At 43.4% G+C, this 19,810-nt stretch overlaps 1 protein-coding gene across 1 annotated transcript in view; it reads left to right on the top strand.

The window, feature by feature from the left end:
- The first annotated feature begins 14,587 nt into the window (after positions 1-14,587).
- The window catches only part of LOC109879957 (contactin-5), a 611,325-nt gene continuing 606,102 nt past the window's right edge, over positions 14,588-19,810 (top strand). The window contains exon 1 of the mRNA XM_031791310.1: positions 14,588-15,041. The gene's annotated coding sequence lies outside the window, so the exon portion shown is untranslated. The remainder of the gene's footprint in view (positions 15,042-19,810) is intronic.

Below are 19,810 nucleotides of genomic sequence, written 5' to 3'. Positions count from 1 at the left end.
ATGATATAGAGTACAGTATATACGTATACATATGAGATGAATAATGTAGGGTATGTAAACATTATATTAGGTAGCATTGTTTAAATTGGCTAGTGATATATTTTACATCATTTCCCATCAATTCCCATTATTAAAGTGGCTGGAGTTGAGTCAGTATGTTGGCAGCAGCCACTCAATGTTAGTGGTGGCTGTTTAACAGTCTGATGGCCTTGAGATAGAAGCTGTTTTTCAGTCTCTCGGTCCCAGCTTTGATGCACCTGTACTGACCTCGCCTTCTGGATGATAGCGGGGTGAACAGGCAGTGGCTCGGGTGGTTGTTGTCCTTGATGATCTTTATGGCCTTCCTGTGACATCGGGTGGTGTAGGTGTCCTGGACGGCAGGTAGTTTGCCCCCGGTGATGCGTTGTGCAGACCTCACTACCCTCTGGAGAGCCTTACGGTTGTGGGCGGAGCAGTTGCCGTACCAGGCGGTGATACAGCACGACAGGATGCTCTCGATTGTGCATCTGTATAAGTTTGTGAGTGCTTTTGGTGACAAGCCGAATTTCTTCAGCCTCCTGAGGTTGAAGAGGCACTGCTGCGCCTTCTTCACGATGCTGTCTGTGTGGGTGGACCAATTCAGTTTGTCTGTGATGTGTATGCCGAGGAACTTAAAACTTACTACCCTCTCCACTACTGTTCCATCGATGTGGATAGGGGGGTGTTCCCTCTGCTGTTTCCTGAAGTCCACAATCATCTCCTTAGTTTTGTTGACGTTGAGTGTGAGGTTATTTTCCTGACACCACACTGCGAGGGCCCTCACCTCCTCCCTGTAGGTCATCTCGTCGTTGTTGGTAATCAAGCCTACCACTGTTGTGTCATCCGCAAACTTGATGATTGAGTTGGAGGCGTGCGTGGCCACGCAGTCGTGGGTGAACAGGGAGTACAGGAGAGGGCTCAGAACGCACCCTTGTGGTGCCCCAGTGTTGAGGATCAGCGGGGTGGAGATGTTGTTGCCTACCCTCACCACCTGGGGGCGGCCCGTCAGGAAGTCCAGTACCCAGTTGCACAGGGCGGGGTCGTGACCCAGGGTCTCGAGCTTGATGATGAGCTTGGAGGGCACTATGGTGTTAAATGCCGAGCTGTAGTCGATGAACAGCGTTCTCACATAGGTATTCCTCTTGTCCAGATTTTTATTTAAAAAAAAATTATTTCACCTTTATTTAACCAGGTAGGCTAGTTGAGAACAAGTTCTCATTTGCAACTGCGACCTGGCCAAGATAAAGCATAGCAGTGTGAGCAGACAACAAAGAGTTACACATGGAGTAAACAATTAACAAGTCAATAACACAGTAGAAACCAAAGGGGGAGTCTATATACAATGTGTGCAAAAGGCATGAGGAGGTAGGCAAATAATTACAATTTTGCAGATTAACACTGGAGTGATGAATGATCAGATGGTCATGTACAGGTAGAGATATTGGTGTGCAAAAGAGCAGAAAAGTAAATAAATAAAAACAGTATGGGGATGAGGTAGGTGAAAAAGGGTGGGCTATTTACCAATAGACTATGTACAGCTGCAGCGATCGGTTAGCTGCTCAGATAGCTGATGTTTGAAGTTGGTGAGGGAGATAAAAGTCTCCAACTTCAGCGATTTTTGCAATTCGTTCCAGTCACAGGCAGCAGAGTACTGGAACGAAAAGGCGGTGTGGGTTAGGGCAGTGTGCAGTGTGGTTGAGATTGCATCGTCTGTGGACCTATTTGAGCGGTAAGCAAATTGGAGTGGGTCTAGGGTGTCAGGTAGTGTGGAGGTGATATGGTCCTTGACTAGTCTCTCAAAGCACTTCATGATGACGGAAGTGAGTGCTACGGGGCGGTAGTCATTTAGCTCGGTTACCTTAGCTTTCTTGGGAACAGGAACAATGGTGGCCCTCTTGAAGCATGTGGGAACAACAGACTGGGATAGGGATTGATTGAATATGTCCGTAAACACACCAGCCAGCTGGTCTGCGCATGCTTTGAGGGCGCGGCTGGGGATGACGTCTGGGCCTGCAGCCTTGCGAGGGTTAACACGTTTAAATGTTTTACTCACGTCGGCTGCAGTGAAGGAGAGTCTACATGTTTTAGTTGCGGGCTGTGTCAGTGGCACTGTATTGTCCTCAAAGCGGGTAAAAAAGTTATTTAGTCTGCCTGGGAGCAAGACATCCTATCTCCGTGACGGGGCTGGTTTTCTTTTTGTAATCCGTGATTGACTGTAGACCCTGCCACATACCTCTTGTGTCTGAGCCGTTGAATTGAGATTCTACTTTGTCTCTATACTGACGCTTAGCTTGTTTGATTGCCTTGCGGAGGGAATAGCTACACTGTTTGTATTCGGTCATGTTTCGGTCATGTCATCTACAACCTGATTTTGGACGGAATTATCTGAAATTACCTGGAATTCTTCCTATACCCAAGGATTATTAATCGCAAACAACAAACAGAAACCTGAAAACACCATCCAACTTGGAACTGAGTGAGTAATACTTAGTCTGAAGTCAAGAAGAAAACTACATTACAGTGATATATTTTACTTTATAAGGATTTACAGTGATATATTTTACTTTATAAGGACTGAACACTATCAAGCTTTGCTAGGACAAAGAGATACAACTTCAATGAGTACTGACGTGTGAAGGGAGAGGTGTCGAAGCCTTTGAGCCCAACAACTGGCAGGCTACCCCACCCAGATCCAGAGTCCTTGAAGCCCCCTCCTGCTGTTCAGAGACTGACATTTTCTACAAGAAAAGCCTGCTGTACTGCTCCTTGGATTCCACTTGGCGATCTGTTCACTGTCTGCCCTGGTTGTCTCACCCTGTCTGGAAAAATGTACCACCCCCTTTCTCCCCAGCTTCCGTTCGTCTCCAGCACACAGGCACTGTTGGGTCGAGTGACTCTGAACAAGTCGTTATATATATATTTTCAAATCTTGTGCATTTTGCTATTTGCCTCATGACTTCTGCATGCTTTGTTGACTACAAACTTTATTTTCCCAACCGTGGAACAGACTCTGTTAGTTCCCACACACGGGACTCTGACTCTCTATTACACAGACATTTGGCCTCCCATCCTATTCTAACCACCTCTCGCCGGCTTTGTATTCATGTTACCTGATGAAATTGCTGTACAATATGATCTTGTTGCCATCTAATGACATTCAGATGTCATAAATCAGCACTGCAGAGCTCTCCCTGTCCTCTGCCGTACCTTGATTGTATTACTGTGGATGATATATGGAAATGTGAATGTACACCCTGGCCCATATACTGTTGCTAGCCCCAATTCTGACTTGTGCTCTGATATCTGCTTCAATGATTTTCTGTGTTTTCTGCACATTAACACTAGAGGCTTATTACCTAAAATGGATGAAATTGTGGGTTCACAGCTCCAATCCAGATGTGTTGGTCATTACTGAGACGTGGATAAGGAAGAGTGTTTTCAATACTGATGTTAACCTTTCTTTTCGGCAAAACAGAACTTCCAAAGGTGGGGGATTGGCAATCTTCACCAAGGATCACCTTCACCTTCAGTGCTCGGTTGTCTCCACCAAGTCTGTCCCCAAACAATTTGATTTGCTGGTTTTCAGTACTAAACTTTCAAATAGCTCTTTGTTGACTGTTGCTGGGTGTTATCGTCCTCCATCAGCACCGGCCTGTACCCTGCCTGCACAAGCTCTCTCCTGCCCTAAGCTCTCTCTGAAAGTGACCTAAACTGGGACATGCTTAACCCACCTGACCAAGTCCGAAAGCAATGGGACTCCCTAAATCTTTCTCAGATTATTACCAATCACACAAGAAATGACTCCAAACACGCAGAAAAGGCTAGTCTTCTTGAAGTTATCCTCACAAATAATCCTGATAGGTATCAGTCTGGTGTTTTCTGTAATGACCTTATTGATCACTGTTTTACAGCCTGTGTTCGTAATGGCTGCTCAGTGAAACGACCTGATTTGTCATAAACGCTAAAAAAGTTTAATGAGAAAAAAAAGAACTTTAACACTTGAATGAGAAAGCCTTCCTTCATGACCTGGCCTCTGTAGAATGGTATAGAATCAGCTTGATCCCCTCTGTCGAAAACACATGGAACTTTAACACTTGAATGAGAAAGCCTTCCTTCATGACCTGGCCTCTGTAGAATGGTATAGAATCAGCTTGATCCCCTCTGTCGAAAACACATGGAACTTTAACACTTGAATGAGAAAGCCTTCCTTCATGACCTGGCCTCTGTAGAATGGTATAGAATCAGCTTGATCCCCTCTGTCGAAAACACATGGAACTTTAACACTTGAATGAGAAAGCCTTCCTTCATGACCTGGCCTCTGTAGAATGGTATAGAATCAGCTTGATCCCCTCTGTCGAAAACACATGGAACTTTAATAAATATATTTTCAGCGGTATTGTTAACAAACACACCCCCATAAAGAAAATGAGAATTAAAAACAGGTTCAGCCCCTGGTTCGACCGTGATCTCCACCTCAAGAACTACCCTTGGAGAAAGGCTCGGCACACGCATACTCAGGTTGACTGGCTCTCGTTCAGGAAACGAGAAATAAGTGCACTCAGGCTATCCGGAAGCCACAGTTCTCTGTGGGTCTAACCCCAAGAAGTTCTGGAAAATGGTTAAAGACCTGGAGAATAAATACTCCTCTTCACAGCTGCGTATGTCCCTTAAAGTTGATGATGTGGTTGTTACTGACAAGAAGCACATGGCTGAGCTCTTTAATCACCACTTCATTAAGTCAGGATGCCTATTTGACTCAGCCATGTCGCATTGCCTGTCCTACATTTCCTCATCTCCCACCCATTCTAATGCGACTATCCCCGAGGCTCCTCCCTCTTGTTCCCCTGCCCCGCCACAAAGTTTTTCCCTGCAGACGGGGTGATAAAGGAGCTCCTGAAACTTGATCCCCCAAAAAACATCTGGGTCAGATAGTTTAGACCCTTTCTTCTTTCAGGTTGCTGTCCCTATCATCTCCAAGCCCTGTCTCTGACCTTTTTAGCCTGTCTTCTCTCTGGGGAGGTTCCCATTGCTTGGAACGCAGCCACGGTTCATCCTTTATTTAAAGGGAGAGATCAAACTGATCCTTACTGTTATAGACCTATTTCTATTTTGCCCTGTTTATCAAAAGTGTTGGAAAAACCTGTCAATAATTAACTGGCTTTTTTGATGTCTATAGTATTCTCTTGGGTATGCAACCTTGTTTCCGCTCAGGTTATGGATGTGTCACTGCAAGCTTAAAGGCCCTCAATGATTTCACCGCTGCCCTTGATTCTAAGCAATGTTGTGCTGCTATTTTTTTACTTGACTTTTGAAGCTTTTGATACGGTAGACCATTCCATTCTTGTGGGCCGGCCAAGCAGTCTTGATGTCTCTGAGGGGTCTTTGGCCTGATTTGATAACTACCTCTCTCAAAGAGTGATGTGTATATAGTCAGAAAATCTGCTGTCTCAGCCACTGCCTTTCACCAAGGGAGTACCCCAAGGCCCAATCCTATGCCCCACACTCTTCTCAATTTACATCAACAACATAGCTCAGGCAGTAGGAAGCTCTCTCATCCATTTATATGCAGATGATACAGTATTATACTCAGCTGGCCCCTCCCCAGATTTTGAAATGCTCTACAACAAAGCTTTCTTAGTGTCCAACAAGATTTCTCTGCCCTTAACAACCTTGTTCTGAACACCTCCAAAACAGAGATCATATGGTTTGGTAAGAAGAATGTCCCTCTCCCTGCCTGTGTGACTACTACCTCCGAGGGTTTAGAGATTGAAGTAGTCAACTCATACAAGTACTTGGGAGTATGGCTAGATTGTACACTGTCCTTCTCTCAGCACATATCAAAGCTGCAGTCTAAAGCTAAATCTAGACTTGGTTTCCTCTATCGTAATCACTCCTCTTTCACCCCAGCTGCCAAACCCTGATTCAGATGACCATCATACCCATGCTAGATTATGGAGACATAATTTATAGATCGGCAGGTAAGAGTGCTCTCAAGTGGCTAGATGTTCTTAACCTTTGGACTTCCGAGTGGCACAGTGGTCTAAGACACTGTATCTCAGTGCAACCGCAGGGCTCTCCAGAGGGTGGTGCGGTCTCCCCAGCGCATCACCGGGGGCAAACTACCTGCCCTCCAGGACACCTACACCACCCGATGTCACAGGAAGGCCAAAAAGATAATCAAGGACAACCACCACCTGAGCCACTGCCTGTTCACCCGCTGTCATCCAGAAGGTGAGGTCAGTACAGGTGCATCAAAACTGGGACCGAGAGACTGAAAAACAGCATCTATCTCAAGGCCATCAGACTTAGGGACAGTTGTAAATCATGCAGAGCCTTGTGTCACAATCACAGATTTTAGATAAACATAAAATGTTTAAATAACAAATATAAGTGTTTTGTATTGGCTGAAAGCTTAAATTATTGTTAACTGCACTGTCCAATTTACAGTAGCTATTACTGAGAAAAAATGCCATGCTATTGTTTGAGGAGAGCTCCTAACAACAAAACACTTTTTTCACTGCAATAGGTTTGATAAATTCACCTTTGAAGGTGAAATGTGAACTTACATTCTGAAATCTTGCTCTGATTTATCATCCAAAGGGTCCCAGAGATAACATGAAGTGTTGTTTTGTTAGATAAAATCATTTTCTTATCCTAAATATGCTATAGGACACCATATTTGGTCAGAGAGCGACCCCTTCATGGCACGCCGATGACGCGGGTGGTCTTCACTTGAACGATTAAAAATAAAATATAAAATGTACACTAACCTTGTACAACAGCATGCCTTTACCTTTTGGGCAAAAATTAAAAGAATATTCAGATTTATGTAGTGACGAAAACTGTTTGTTTTGCAAATGTTGATCTTATAATATGGCTAATAATACTGGAAAAGCTGAATCAGTCCAAGTATACAGATTTGACGATATTCTTGCAGAAAAATGAAATATGAATGCAAATGTCTCCATTACGATTTGCTCAAATGTACCTTGGTGACTTCACACTAAATGTCATGTAGTTTGCACATACTTCAAGATATCCATCTGAAACATTGCACATACACTGCTTCCATCTTGTGGACACCATCGGAACTACAAACAGATTGATGCTTCGAACTGGGACCTTTTGCATTTCAAAGATGGTGGTAGAAAAAAAAACTGTTGTTTTTTTCTTTGTATTTTCTTCTCCCAGATCTATTGTGTTATATTCTCCTACATTCAATTCACGTTTCCACAAACTTCAAAGTGTTTCCTTTTAAATGGTACCAAGAATATGCATGTCCTTGCTTCAGGGCCTGAGCTACAGACAGTTAGATTTATCATTTAGGCAAAAATTGAAAAAAACTGGGCTATCGCTAAGAAGATTTATTTTAAATAGTCATCACTTTCTGGCTTCTACTCGGTTACGTAACCCTGCAACTTAGAGGCTGCTGCCCCATATACATAGACTTGGAATCACTGGTCACTTTAGTAAGGTAACACTAGTCACTTTAATGATGTTTAAATAATGTTTACGTACTGCTTTACTCATCTCATATGTATATACTGTATTCTATTCTACTGTATTTTAGTTAATGCCACTACGACATTGCTCAATCTAATATTTATATGTTTCTTAATTCAATTATTAGACCTTCAGGTTTGTGTTTATTGTTGTGAATAGTTAGATACTACTGCAATTCTAAATGTTTTATTATTTACAATTCACCTTTATTTAACCAGGTAGGCTAGTTGAGAACACCTTTATTTAACCAGGTAGGCTAGTTGAGAACACCTTTATTTAACCAGGTAGGCTAGTTGAGAACACCTTTATTTAACCAGGTAGGCTAGTTGAGAACACCTTTATTTAACCAGGTAAGCTAGTTGAGAACACCTTTATTTAACCAGGTAGGCTAGTTGAGAACACCTTTATTTAACCAGGTAAGGTAGTTGAGAACAAGTTCTCATTGACAACTGCAACCTGGCCAAGATAAAGCAAAGCAGTGCGACACAAACAACAACATAGAGTTACACATGGAATAAATAACACAATAGAAAAAAGAAAGTCTATATACAGTGTGTACAAATGGCGTGAGGAGGTAGGCAATAAATTGGCCATAGTAGCAAAGTAATTACAATTTAGCAGATTAACACTGGAGTGATAGATGAGCAGATGACGATGTTCAAGTAGAAATACTGTGGTGCAGAAGAGCAGAAAAGTAAATAAAAATAACATGGGGATGAGGTAGGTAGATTGGATGGGCTATTTACAGATGGACTATGTACAGCTGCAGTGATCGGTTAGCTGCTCAGATAGCTGCTGTTTAAAGTTAGTGAGGGAGTTATAATTCTCCAGCTTCAGCAATTTTTGCAGTTCGTTCCAGTCACTGGCAGCGAATGGTTGAAAAGCATGCATTTGGTTTTACTTTATAGTGAAGACATTGAAACTATGACATAACACATGTGGAATCATGTAGTAACCAAAGAAGGTTTAAACAAATCAAAATATATTTTATTTTTGAGATTCTTCAAATAGCCACCTTTTGCCATAATGGCAGCTTTGCACACTCTTGGCATTCCCTCAACCAGCTTCATGAGGTAGTCACGTGGAATGCATTTCAATTAACAGGTGTGCCTTGTTAAAGTTCATTTGTGGAATTTCTTTCCTTCTTAATGCGTTTGAGTTGTGTTGTGACAAGGTAGGGGTGGTATTCAGAAGATATCCCTATTTGGTAAAAGACCAAGTTCACATTAGAACAGCTCAAATAAGCAAAGAGAAACGACAGTCCATCATTATTTTAAGACATGAATATCAGTCAATACGGAACATTTAAAGAACTTAGAAAGTTTCTTCAAGTGCAGTTGCAAAAACCTTCAAGCGCTATGATGAAACTGGCTCTCATGAGGACCGCCACAGGAAAGGAAGACCCAGAGATACCTCTGCTGCAGAGGATACGTTCATTAGAGTTACCAGCCTTTGAAATTGCAGCCCAAATAAATGCTTCACATAGTTCAAGTAACATACACATCTCAACATCAACTGTTCAGAGAAAACTGTGTGAATCAGGCCTTCATGGTCGAATTGCTGCAAAGAAACCACTACTAAAGGACACCAATAAGAAAAAGAGACTTGCTTGGGCCAAGAAACACGAGCAATGGGCATTAGACCAGTGGAAATTTGTCCTTCGGTCTAGAGTCCAAATTGGAGATTTTTGGTTTCCGTCTGCCATGTCGATGTGAGACGCGGTGTGGGTGAACGGATGTTCTCCGCATGTGTATTTCCCACCGTGAAGCATGGAGGAGGAGGTGTTACGGTGTGGGGGTGCTTTTCTGGTGACTGTCATATTTTGATAACAAGGAGTCTAAAATGGTCAATGATTTCTGTATAGAGTTATCTACAAAGCAACAGACACTGCCGTTGAGTAAATCCCTGTGCTGTATCTCGTGTGTCAGGCACCTCTTGGTGGTTTTCCCTGATGCTCTCAGCTCCCTCCTATCATTGACCCTTCACCCCTTAATCTAAGTTGGGCTGATAAGGCTATAAGGTTTCTGTCAACTCATATATCATTATAATTTTCTTAATATCCATTGTTATTTTGATGCTCACAGTTCTGCAATTAAACCTCCTTAGATTCCCAGACATTTCTCAGACCGAGAGGTTTTTTGAGGGGTCCGTGTTGTGCATGTGGTCTGAATACGGAATGGGTTTTATGCGCCTTTGAAAGTACCTTTGTGTTGTCACAGAACGTAAATGGTGACCTAGGGAACAGGGTGCCATTTTTCATTGTTTACATTTTATTTAACCTTTATTTACTCTTTGGGACGCACGCCGAGGTTATTATGAGACTATAGAGGTTGTCGCCATCAGTTCCATGTTAGGGAGTAAATCCGTCTGGCTCACAGCAGATGCTGTTTGCAAATTACTTTCCAGCATTTAAATCCACTTTCTTCTTGCCTTGTGTGTTTTAGGAAATATTATCATTCAATTATGGTCTCAAACTTACTGCAGTGTTGAAGCTCAAACATGTTTTGGGATCCAGAGAATTACTACAGTGGTGAAACTCACTAGTCACTTTAATGATGTTTAAATAATGTTTACGTACTGCTTTACTCATCTCATATGTATATACTGTATTCTATTCTACTGTATTTTAGTTAATGCCACTACGACATTGCTCAATCTAATATTTATATGTTTCTTAATTCAATTATTAGACCTTCAGGTTTGTGTTTATTGTTGTGAATAGTTAGATACTACTGCAATTCTAAATGTTTTATTATTTACAATTCACCTTTATTTAACCAGGTAGGCTAGTTGAGAACACCTTTATTTAACCAGGTAGGCTAGTTGAGAACACCTTTATTTAACCAGGTAGGCTAGTTGAGAACACCTTTATTTAACCAGGTAGGCTAGTTGAGAACACCTTTATTTAACCAGGTAAGCTAGTTGAGAACACCTTTATTTAACCAGGTAGGCTAGTTGAGAACACCTTTATTTAACCAGGTAAGGTAGTTGAGAACAAGTTCTCATTGACAACTGCAACCTGGCCAAGATAAAGCAAAGCAGTGCGACACAAACAACAACATAGAGTTACACATGGAATAAATAACACAATAGAAAAAAGAAAGTCTATATACAGTGTGTACAAATGGCGTGAGGAGGTAGGCAATAAATTGGCCATAGTAGCAAAGTAATTACAATTTAGCAGATTAACACTGGAGTGATAGATGAGCAGATGACGATGTTCAAGTAGAAATACTGTGGTGCAGAAGAGCAGAAAAGTAAATAAAAATAACATGGGGATGAGGTAGGTAGATTGGATGGGCTATTTACAGATGGACTATGTACAGCTGCAGTGATCGGTTAGCTGCTCAGATAGCTGCTGTTTAAAGTTAGTGAGGGAGTTATAATTCTCCAGCTTCAGCAATTTTTGCAGTTCGTTCCAGTCACTGGCAGCGAATGGTTGAAAAGCATGCATTTGGTTTTACTAGCGTTTATGAGCAGTTGGAGGCCACGGAAGGAGTGTTGTATGGCATTGAAGCTCATTTGGAGTTAGTTAACACAGTGTCCAAAGAAGGGCCAGATGTATACAGAATGGTGTCGTCTGCGTAGAGGTGGATCAGAGAATCACCCTCAGCAAGAGCAACATCATTGATATACACAGAGAAGTCGTCCCGAGAATTTAATCCTGTGGTACCCCCATAGAGACTGCCAGAGGTCCGGACAACAGGCTCTCCGATTTGACACACTGAACTTTGTCTGCGAAGTAGTTGGTGAACCAGGCGAGGCAGTAATTTGAGAAACCAAGGCTATTGAGTCTGCCGATAAGAATACGATGATTGACAGAGGTCAGTGTTAGATAGTACTGCACTGTTGGAGCTAGGAACACAAGAACTTCGCTATACCCGCAAGAACATCTGTATGTGACCAATAAAACGGCATTGGATGTCATAGTAAGAACATGTTTCCTTAAGAAATGAGCTAAAATCAAAGTCAGAGGAAGTAGAGTGGGGGGGGTGCAAATGTTAGTTAATGAAAGGCATGTAAAAAATATATAATATGGAGGTACTATTCAGATTTGGTGTCAAACACATTACAGGAATGTCAAAAGTTGTTACATTGACACTTACCTGTTGTAAACTGTCAAGCGAGAGTAGTTTTGTGCCAAAATTGAAAATTTTGTAGAAAGGGATAAGACTAGCAAGACGACATGTGATTGAAATATGGGACAGGAGGCTTGTGGGATAGGAGGCTTGTATTCCACTATGGGATAGGGGGCATGTATTCCACTATGGGATTGGAGGCCTGAATTCCACTATGGGATTGGAGGCCTGAATTCCTCTATGGGATAGGAGGTCTGAATTCCTCTATGGGATAGGAGGCCTGAATTCCTCTATGGGATAGGAGGCCTGAATTCCTCTATGGGATAGGAGGCCTGAATTCCTCTATGGGCTAGGAGGCCTGAATTCCTCTATGGGATAGGAGGCTTGTATTCCACTATGGGATAGGGGGCATGTATTCCACTATGGGATAGGAGGCCTGTATTCCACTATGGGATAGGATACCTGTATTCCACTATGGGATTGGAGGCCTGAATTCCACTATGGGATAGGAGACCTGTATTCCACTATGGAAAAGGAGGCCAATAATCCACTATGGGATATGAGTAGGCCTGTATTCCACTATGGGATAGGAGGCCTGTATTCCACTATGGGATAGGAGGCCTGTATTCCATTATGCGATAGGAGGCCTGTATTCCACTATGGGATAGGAGGGCTGTATTCCACTATGGGATAGGAAGCCTACGTTCCACTTGCTCCGGTTCCTGACACAGAGGGGTTTTAAGTCTATGTGTTTCATCCCTTCGAGTGTTCGACAGAGGAGTGGAGCAGACATGTATAGTCAGTGGCGGATTCAGTTATAGGCGACTTGGGCAGCAGGGTGTCCCAGGGCGCCCGCAGAAAAAAAAATCGTAATGGTCACATTTGCTAGATCGGTTTTCTATCGTTCATTTGCAGTGATAGCATCTCACCATGTGGGACTATGGGGCACTCTGATTCTAGTTTGTGAGCTAGGCAGGCTTCTGCCTGGGAAGGTTTCCCACTCAGAAGTACGAGATGGGGAGTGGGGCGGGGGTAGGTTGACCTCAGGTCTCCCCTCTGGAAGCCCGAGGTAGGGGGGCCGGGGGTATGTTGACCTCAGGTCTCCCCTCTGGAAGCCCGTGGTAGGGGGGGCGGGGGTAGGTTGACCTCAGGTCTCCCCTCTGGAAGCCCGTGGTAGGGGGGGGGCGGGGGTAGGTTGACCTCAGGTCTCCCCTCTGCAAGCCTGAGGTAGTGGGGCGGGGAGGGGGTAGGTTGACCTCAGGTCTCCCCTCTGGAAGCCTGAGGTAGGGAGGAGGGGTAGGTTGACCTCAGGTCTCCCCTCTGGAAGCCCGAGGTAGGGAGGTGGGGGTAGGTTGACCTCAGGTCTCCCCACTGGAAGCCCGAGGTAGGGGTGTGGGGCGGGGGTACGTTGTCCTCAGGTCTCCACACTGGAAGCCCGAGGTAGTGAGGTGGGTGTAGGTTGACCTCAGGTCTCCCCACTGGAAGCCTGAGGTAGGGGGGAGGGGATAGGTTGACCTCAGGTCTCCCCTCTGGAAGCCCAAGGTAGGGAGGTGGGGGTAGGTTGACCTCAGGTCTCCCCACTGGAAGCCTGAGGTAGGGGGGAAGGGATAGGTTGACCTCAGGTCTCCCCTCTGTAAGCCTGAGGTAAGGGGGTGGGGGTAGGTTGACCTCAGGTCTCCCCTCTGGAAGCCAGAGGTAGGGATGGCGGGGGTAGGTTGACCTCAGGTCTCCCCTCTGGAAGCCCGAGGTAGGGGGCGGGGGTACGTTGACCCCAGGTCTCGCCTCTGGAAGCCCGAGGTAGGGGTGTGGGGGTAGGTTGACCTCAGGTCTCCCCTCTGGAAGCCCGAGGTAGGGGGGGCAGGGGTAGGTTGACCTCAGGTCTCCCCTCTGGAAGCCTGAGGTAGGGGGGCGGGGTTAGGTTGACCTCAGGTCTCCCCTCTGGAACCCTGAGGTAGGGGGGGCGGGGGTAAGTTGACCACAGGTCTCCCCTCTGGAAGCCTGAGGTAGGGGGGTGGGGGTAGGTTGACCTCAGGTCTCCCCTCTGGAAGCCTGAGGTAGGGGGGGCGGGGGTAGGTTGACCTCAGGTCTCCCCTCTGGAAGGGGGAGCGGGGGAATTTATCAAATAGCGCACCTCCAACTTTGTACAGTACTAATGCAATTAGTTGTGCAATTTAGTTTGTGTGTTTCTTGTTTGAAGTGCAATAGTGTAATAATCAGTCTCTCTTCTTTATAAGTGTGTTATTCTATTTGTGTGATATAGGATTTCTGCAATTGAGTTGTATGTGTGTTTTTTTGTTTGCAATAGGGTAGTGTTGTAATAATTCGATTCTCTGTTTAATATGTATGTATACACTACACTGTGTTTCTATTTGTCTCTGGTACTTCTTTCTGATATTTACGAGTTTCATTTTGTCTGTATTTTTTATATTCATATAGTTTTAAATGTTATGATTATTTATTTGTGTTGTTCCAAATGTCTGAATAAAAATGACATCTTTTTTTTTGACCGAGGGGGGGTCGCCCAGGGAGCCATACAAGCTAGAACCGCCACTGTGTACAGTAATAAAGTCAAGTTTGGGACAATGTGGTTTTTTGCAACAACTTAAGTGCAAAGTGACAGTGAGCCAGAGTGCATTTTCTCGTAAAATATTTCCCCCTTTTTTCTTTGGGCTTGAGCAAAGAAATGCAGTCGCAACCAATATCCAAATCAATCCTACTATTATTGGAAATGATTCTGCCTACCGATCCCCTACATCGGCTGTGAGACACGGTAGCCTGGCCTACACTTTGACAGTCATCTATTTGCAATCCATTTGTTAAGTCATCCATCCACATATCTCTTGACATGACATCCACACTGCTGGACAATTTACACAATGTATTCTACTAGCTAGTGTCTCAACTAAGGCTACAATAGCTTACGGACAAATTGTACGCTTCAGCGATGCTAATCGGGAAGAGGCAGGAGACCTTCACATTCATGGCTGTGTATTTATCCAGCATGAAGTTCCCAGACACAAGCTGCTAGGTGGGATGGAATTAGGGGATGGGGGCTCAGTCCTTCTGTCTCTAGAACGGGGCTGCGCGCTATGCAGAACAGAAGCTGCTGAGCCAAGCAGACGCTCGAAGTCAACAGCCGAACCCGTTCGGTAACGGGCGGAAAGTGAAGGCAAAGGTGAAGTCCTACAGAAAGCAACGGACAACGGATAAATTGACACCAGACACAACGGAGGGCGCCAAGGATGTATAATTCACATCGTCGTCTCATCGTTTAGAGAGAGACTGAGGAACAGAAAGGACCGTTTTGGAATCAAGCTGCTCTGTGCCATTCGGTTGTTCGGGGGCGGCGGAGACTGGTTGTTTACGGCTAGATTATCTTGGACGGAGTGATAACAACGTGATATTACGAAGGAAAATCCTGCCTGTTCAGTGCATTTGGCGGTGAGTATTGAGACTTGTTTGAGATGTTTTTACGGTGCTTTGTGAGGGATGAGAGTGGGGTTTACAGCTGTGGATTATAGGAGCGGGGACTTTCACGGTAAGGCACGCGCTCCTCTGGGAGAGACAAGTTACTGAAATCGTTGCATCAAACTGCTGAAGACTTCAGGTAGCCTGTTACATCATCATCATCATCATAATCATAATAATAATATGAATTTCCTTAATGCTACATCTCAATAAATATACATCTTACATAACAGGTTGCTTTTCTCTTCTAAATTAGATAGTAAGAATATAATATCACTGTTTTTACAGCAAAAGACAAGATGTTGCGTCATGCCGTCTATTTAGTTACAATGGTATATAATGTGTGACAGCTATTACACTGCAGTTATTTATTGAAAGTGGATGTGCTACAGACTGACATTGTGCATTTAGCCCTCTCTCAGATCAGTTAGTTAGAGCCTTTTGTCTTCTCTCTGTTTTTGTATTTGGCCAAAACAATAATGAACACCTTTCTTTCCGATTCGCCTCAATTTATAGTTGCTGCAATAGCAATATATTTATTTTTACAGCCAAAACCCACATATTGCTGAGCAGTAGTAAGACTGGCCACAAAAGAGTTGCCTGGCTTTTGTTATTCATTGCTTGCTTCCAGCATCTACACAGAGAGAGAGGGAGAGAGAGAATGTGTGTGTGTGTGTGTGTGTGTGTGTGTGTGTGTGTGTGTGTGTGTGTGTGTGTGTGTGTGTGTGTGTGTGTGTGTGTGTGTGTGTGTGTGTGTGTGTGTGTGTGTGTGTGTGTGTGTGACCATTCACTGAAAGCTGGATTCAGTCCCTTCAGTGGATGTCTTGCTCTTAGGTCCTCCAGTCAGAGCCAGTTTAGAGTGGCCATTTCCCTACAGGGCAGGCGGATTACAATGCTCACTTTTCCCTCTGTAGTGTAGGTTGCATTGAAATACTTGGTCAATGTAGAATTGAGCCCAGAGATGCATGGTGCTGTTATTCTATTTGTGACACACCCTGGATTATACCCTGGACTACACCCTGGACTGTACCCTGGACTACACCCTGGACTACACACTGGACTACACCCTGGACTACACCCTGGACTATATCCTGGACTACACCATGGACTACACCCTGGACTACACCCTGGACTACACCCTGGACTACACCCTGGACTACACCCTGGACTATATCCTGGACTACACCATGGACTACACCCTGGACTACACCCTGGACTACACCCTGGACTACACCCTGAACTACAGCCTGGACTATACCCTGGACTACACCCTGGACTACACCCTGGACCACACCCTAGACTACACCCTGGACTACACCCTAGACTACACCCTGGACTACACTACCGGTCAAAAGTTTTATAACACCTACTCATTCCAGGGTTTTTCTTTATTTTGACTATTTTCTACATTGTAGAATAATAGTGAAGACATTGAAACTATGACATAACACATGTGGAATCATGTAGTAACCAAAGAAGGTTTAAACAAATCAAAATATATTTTATTTTTGAGATTCTTCAAATAGCCACCTTTTGCCATAATGGCAGCTTTGCACACTCTTGGCATTCCCTCAACCAGCTTCATGAGGTAGTCACGTGGAATGCATTTCAATTAACAGGTGTGCCTTGTTAAAGTTCATTTGTGGAATTTCTTTCCTTCTTAATGCGTTTGAGTTGTGTTGTGACAAGGTAGGGGTGGTATTCAGAAGATATCCCTATTTGGTAAAAGACCAAGTTCACATTAGAACAGCTCAAATAAGCAAAGAGAAACGACAGTCCATCATTATTTTAAGACATGAATATCAGTCAATACGGAACATTTAAAGAACTTAGAAAGTTTCTTCAAGTGCAGTTGCAAAAACCTTCAAGCGCTATGATGAAACTGGCTCTCATGAGGACCGCCACAGGAAAGGAAGACCCAGAGATACCTCTGCTGCAGAGGATAAGTTCATTAGAGTTACCAGCCTTTGAAATTGCAGCCCAAATAAATGCTTCACATAGTTCAAGTAACATACACATCTCAACATCAACTGTTCAGAGAAAACTGTGTGAATCAGGCCTTCATGGTCGAATTGCTGCAAAGAAACCACTACTAAAGGACACCAATAAGAAAAAGAGACTTGCTTGGGCCAAGAAACACGAGCAATGGGCATTAGACCAGTGGAAATTTGTCCTTCGGTCTAGAGTCCAAATTGGAGATTTTTGGTTTCCGTCTGCCATGTCGATGTGAGACGCGGTGTGGGTGAACGGATGTTCTCCGCATGTGTATTTCCCACCGTGAAGCATGGAGGAGGAGGTGTTACGGTGTGGGGGTGCTTTTCTGGTGACTGTCATATTTTGATAACAAGGAGTCTAAAATGGTCAATGATTTCTGTATAGAGTTATCTACAAAGCAACAGACACTGCCGTTGAGTAAATCCCTGTGCTGTATCTCGTGTGTCAGGCACCTCTTGGCGGTTTTCCCTGATGCTCTCAGCTCCCTCCTATCATTGACCCTTCACCCCTTAATCTAAGTTGGGCTGATAAGGCTATAAGGTTTCTGTCAACTCATATATCATTATAATTTTCTTAATATCCATTGTTATTTTGATGCTCACAGTTCTGCAATTAAACCTCCTTAGATTCCCAGACATTTCTCAGACCGAGAGGTTTTTTGAGGGGTCCGTGTTGTGCATGTGGTCTGAATACGGAATGGGTTTTATGCGCCTTTGAAAGTACCTTTGTGTTGTCACAGAACGTAAATGGTGACCTAGGGAACAGGGTGCCATTTTTCATTGTTTACATTTTATTTCACCTTTATTTACTCTTTGGGACGCACGCCGAGGTTATTATGAGACTATAGAGGTTGTCGCCATCAGTTCCATGTTAGGGAGTAAATCCGTCTGGCTCACAGCAGATGCTGTTTGCAAATTACTTTCCAGCATTTAAATCCACTTTCTTCTTGACTTGTGTGTTTTAGGAAATATTATCATTCAATTATGGTCTCAAACTTACTGCAGTGTTGAAGCTCAAACATGTTTTGGGATCCAGAGAATTACTACAGTGGTGAAACTCACATTTGAGGAAAATGTAAATATGATCTAGTGGGTTTTTTGTATGTAGATTTCCCTCCAAAGTGGAATGAGTTTAGAGGAATGTTAAGTCGTTACCTGTAGCATGGCTCAGAATGTCTTAGAATTGAGTGTGATTGACTTGATGGTGTGAAGCGGGGGGTGCCCAACAGGTCGATCGCCAGATACCAGTAGCTCACAACCCACCTATGAGTAGCTCGCCAAACTATTCTGAAAATACATGCAAACTGTCATATAAACAAATCTCACAAGTATCAGACACCACAAGATCCCAGCAACTATCTTATCAAAGCAACATTGATATTATCCCACCCCTGGTTAGACGCTATTGGCTTAAAAAGCCAAACCTGACACAATATCTGCCAATTAGTTTCCAGCAATATTTACCCTGTCTGTCTGTGTGGTGCGCGTGTTTGTCTAACACTCCGTGTGTAGCCAGTTGATGTGATAACCGTCTTGTGGGTTGGCAGAAATACTTTCCCCAAAACCTTTTCAATTAAATGTTAACTGTATGATATAAAATATATAAATTGTATCTATTATATGTTTGTGGTAAACTTTGCCATGAAACGAGCAGCAGCAATACAGGACCATAGCTATACTAGCACGTTATATGGCACGTTCCTCACTCGCTAAATGCACAATTAAAGGGCCAGATGCACAATTAAAGGGAAATTACACTCAAACATCAAAATGTGTAATTATTGATATCAACTCAAAACATCAAATTTTGTTGTTTCTCTAGGAACACTTGTAAACATCCCATTTAGTTATTTCTCTAAGAACACTTGAAAACATCCCATTTAGTTGTTTCTCTAAGAAGACTTGTAAACATCCCATTTAGTTATTTCTCTAAGAACACTTGTAAACATCCCATTTAGTTGTTTCTCTAAGAACACTTGAAAACATCCCATTTAGTTATTTCTCTAAGAAGACTTGTAAACATCCCATTTAGTTGTTTCTCTAAGAACACTTGAAAACATCCCATTTAGTTATTTCTCTAAGAACACTTGTAAACATCCCATTTAGTTGTTTCTCTAAGAAGACTTGTAAACATCCCATTTAGTTGTTTCTCTAAAAACACTTGTAAACATCCCTTTAGTTGTTTCTCTAAGAAGACTTGTAAACATCCCATTTAGTTGTTTCTGTAAGAACACTTGTAAACATCCCGTTTAGTTGTTTCTCTAAGAACACTTGTAATTTAGAGAGTGAAAAACTAAAAGAGTCTAAAAGCAGGAAAAATAAAACAGAGAAACAGAATTTGGGAGAAAAAAAATCTGATTTTATAAAGCCCCCATTAAAGTTGTTTATGAACCAGTATATTACCAAGTAAATTGACTGACAATACTACTTCCTCTAGTACAAGGACCAGGGAAGAGTTGACAACAGAGTGCCCTACTTCCTCTCTAAGGACCAGGGGAAGAGTTGACAACATAGTGCCCTACTTCCTCTCTAAGGACCAGGGAAGAGTTGACAACATAGTGCCCTACTTCCTCTCTAAGGACCAGGGAAGAGTTGACAACATAGTGCCCTACTTCCTCTCTAAGGACCAGGGGAAGAGTTGACAACATAGTGCCCTACTTCCTCTCTAAGGACCAGTGGAAGAGTTGACAACATAGTGCCCTACTTCCTCTAGTACAAGGACCAGGGAAGAGTTGACAACATAGTGCC

Source organism: Oncorhynchus kisutch, linkage group LG15, assembly GCF_002021735.2.
Source record: "Oncorhynchus kisutch isolate 150728-3 linkage group LG15, Okis_V2, whole genome shotgun sequence".
Taxonomy (NCBI): domain Eukaryota; kingdom Metazoa; phylum Chordata; class Actinopteri; order Salmoniformes; family Salmonidae; genus Oncorhynchus; species Oncorhynchus kisutch.
The sequence above is the reverse complement of the archived record's forward strand: the minus strand, read 5'-3'. Positions and strand labels throughout refer to the sequence as shown.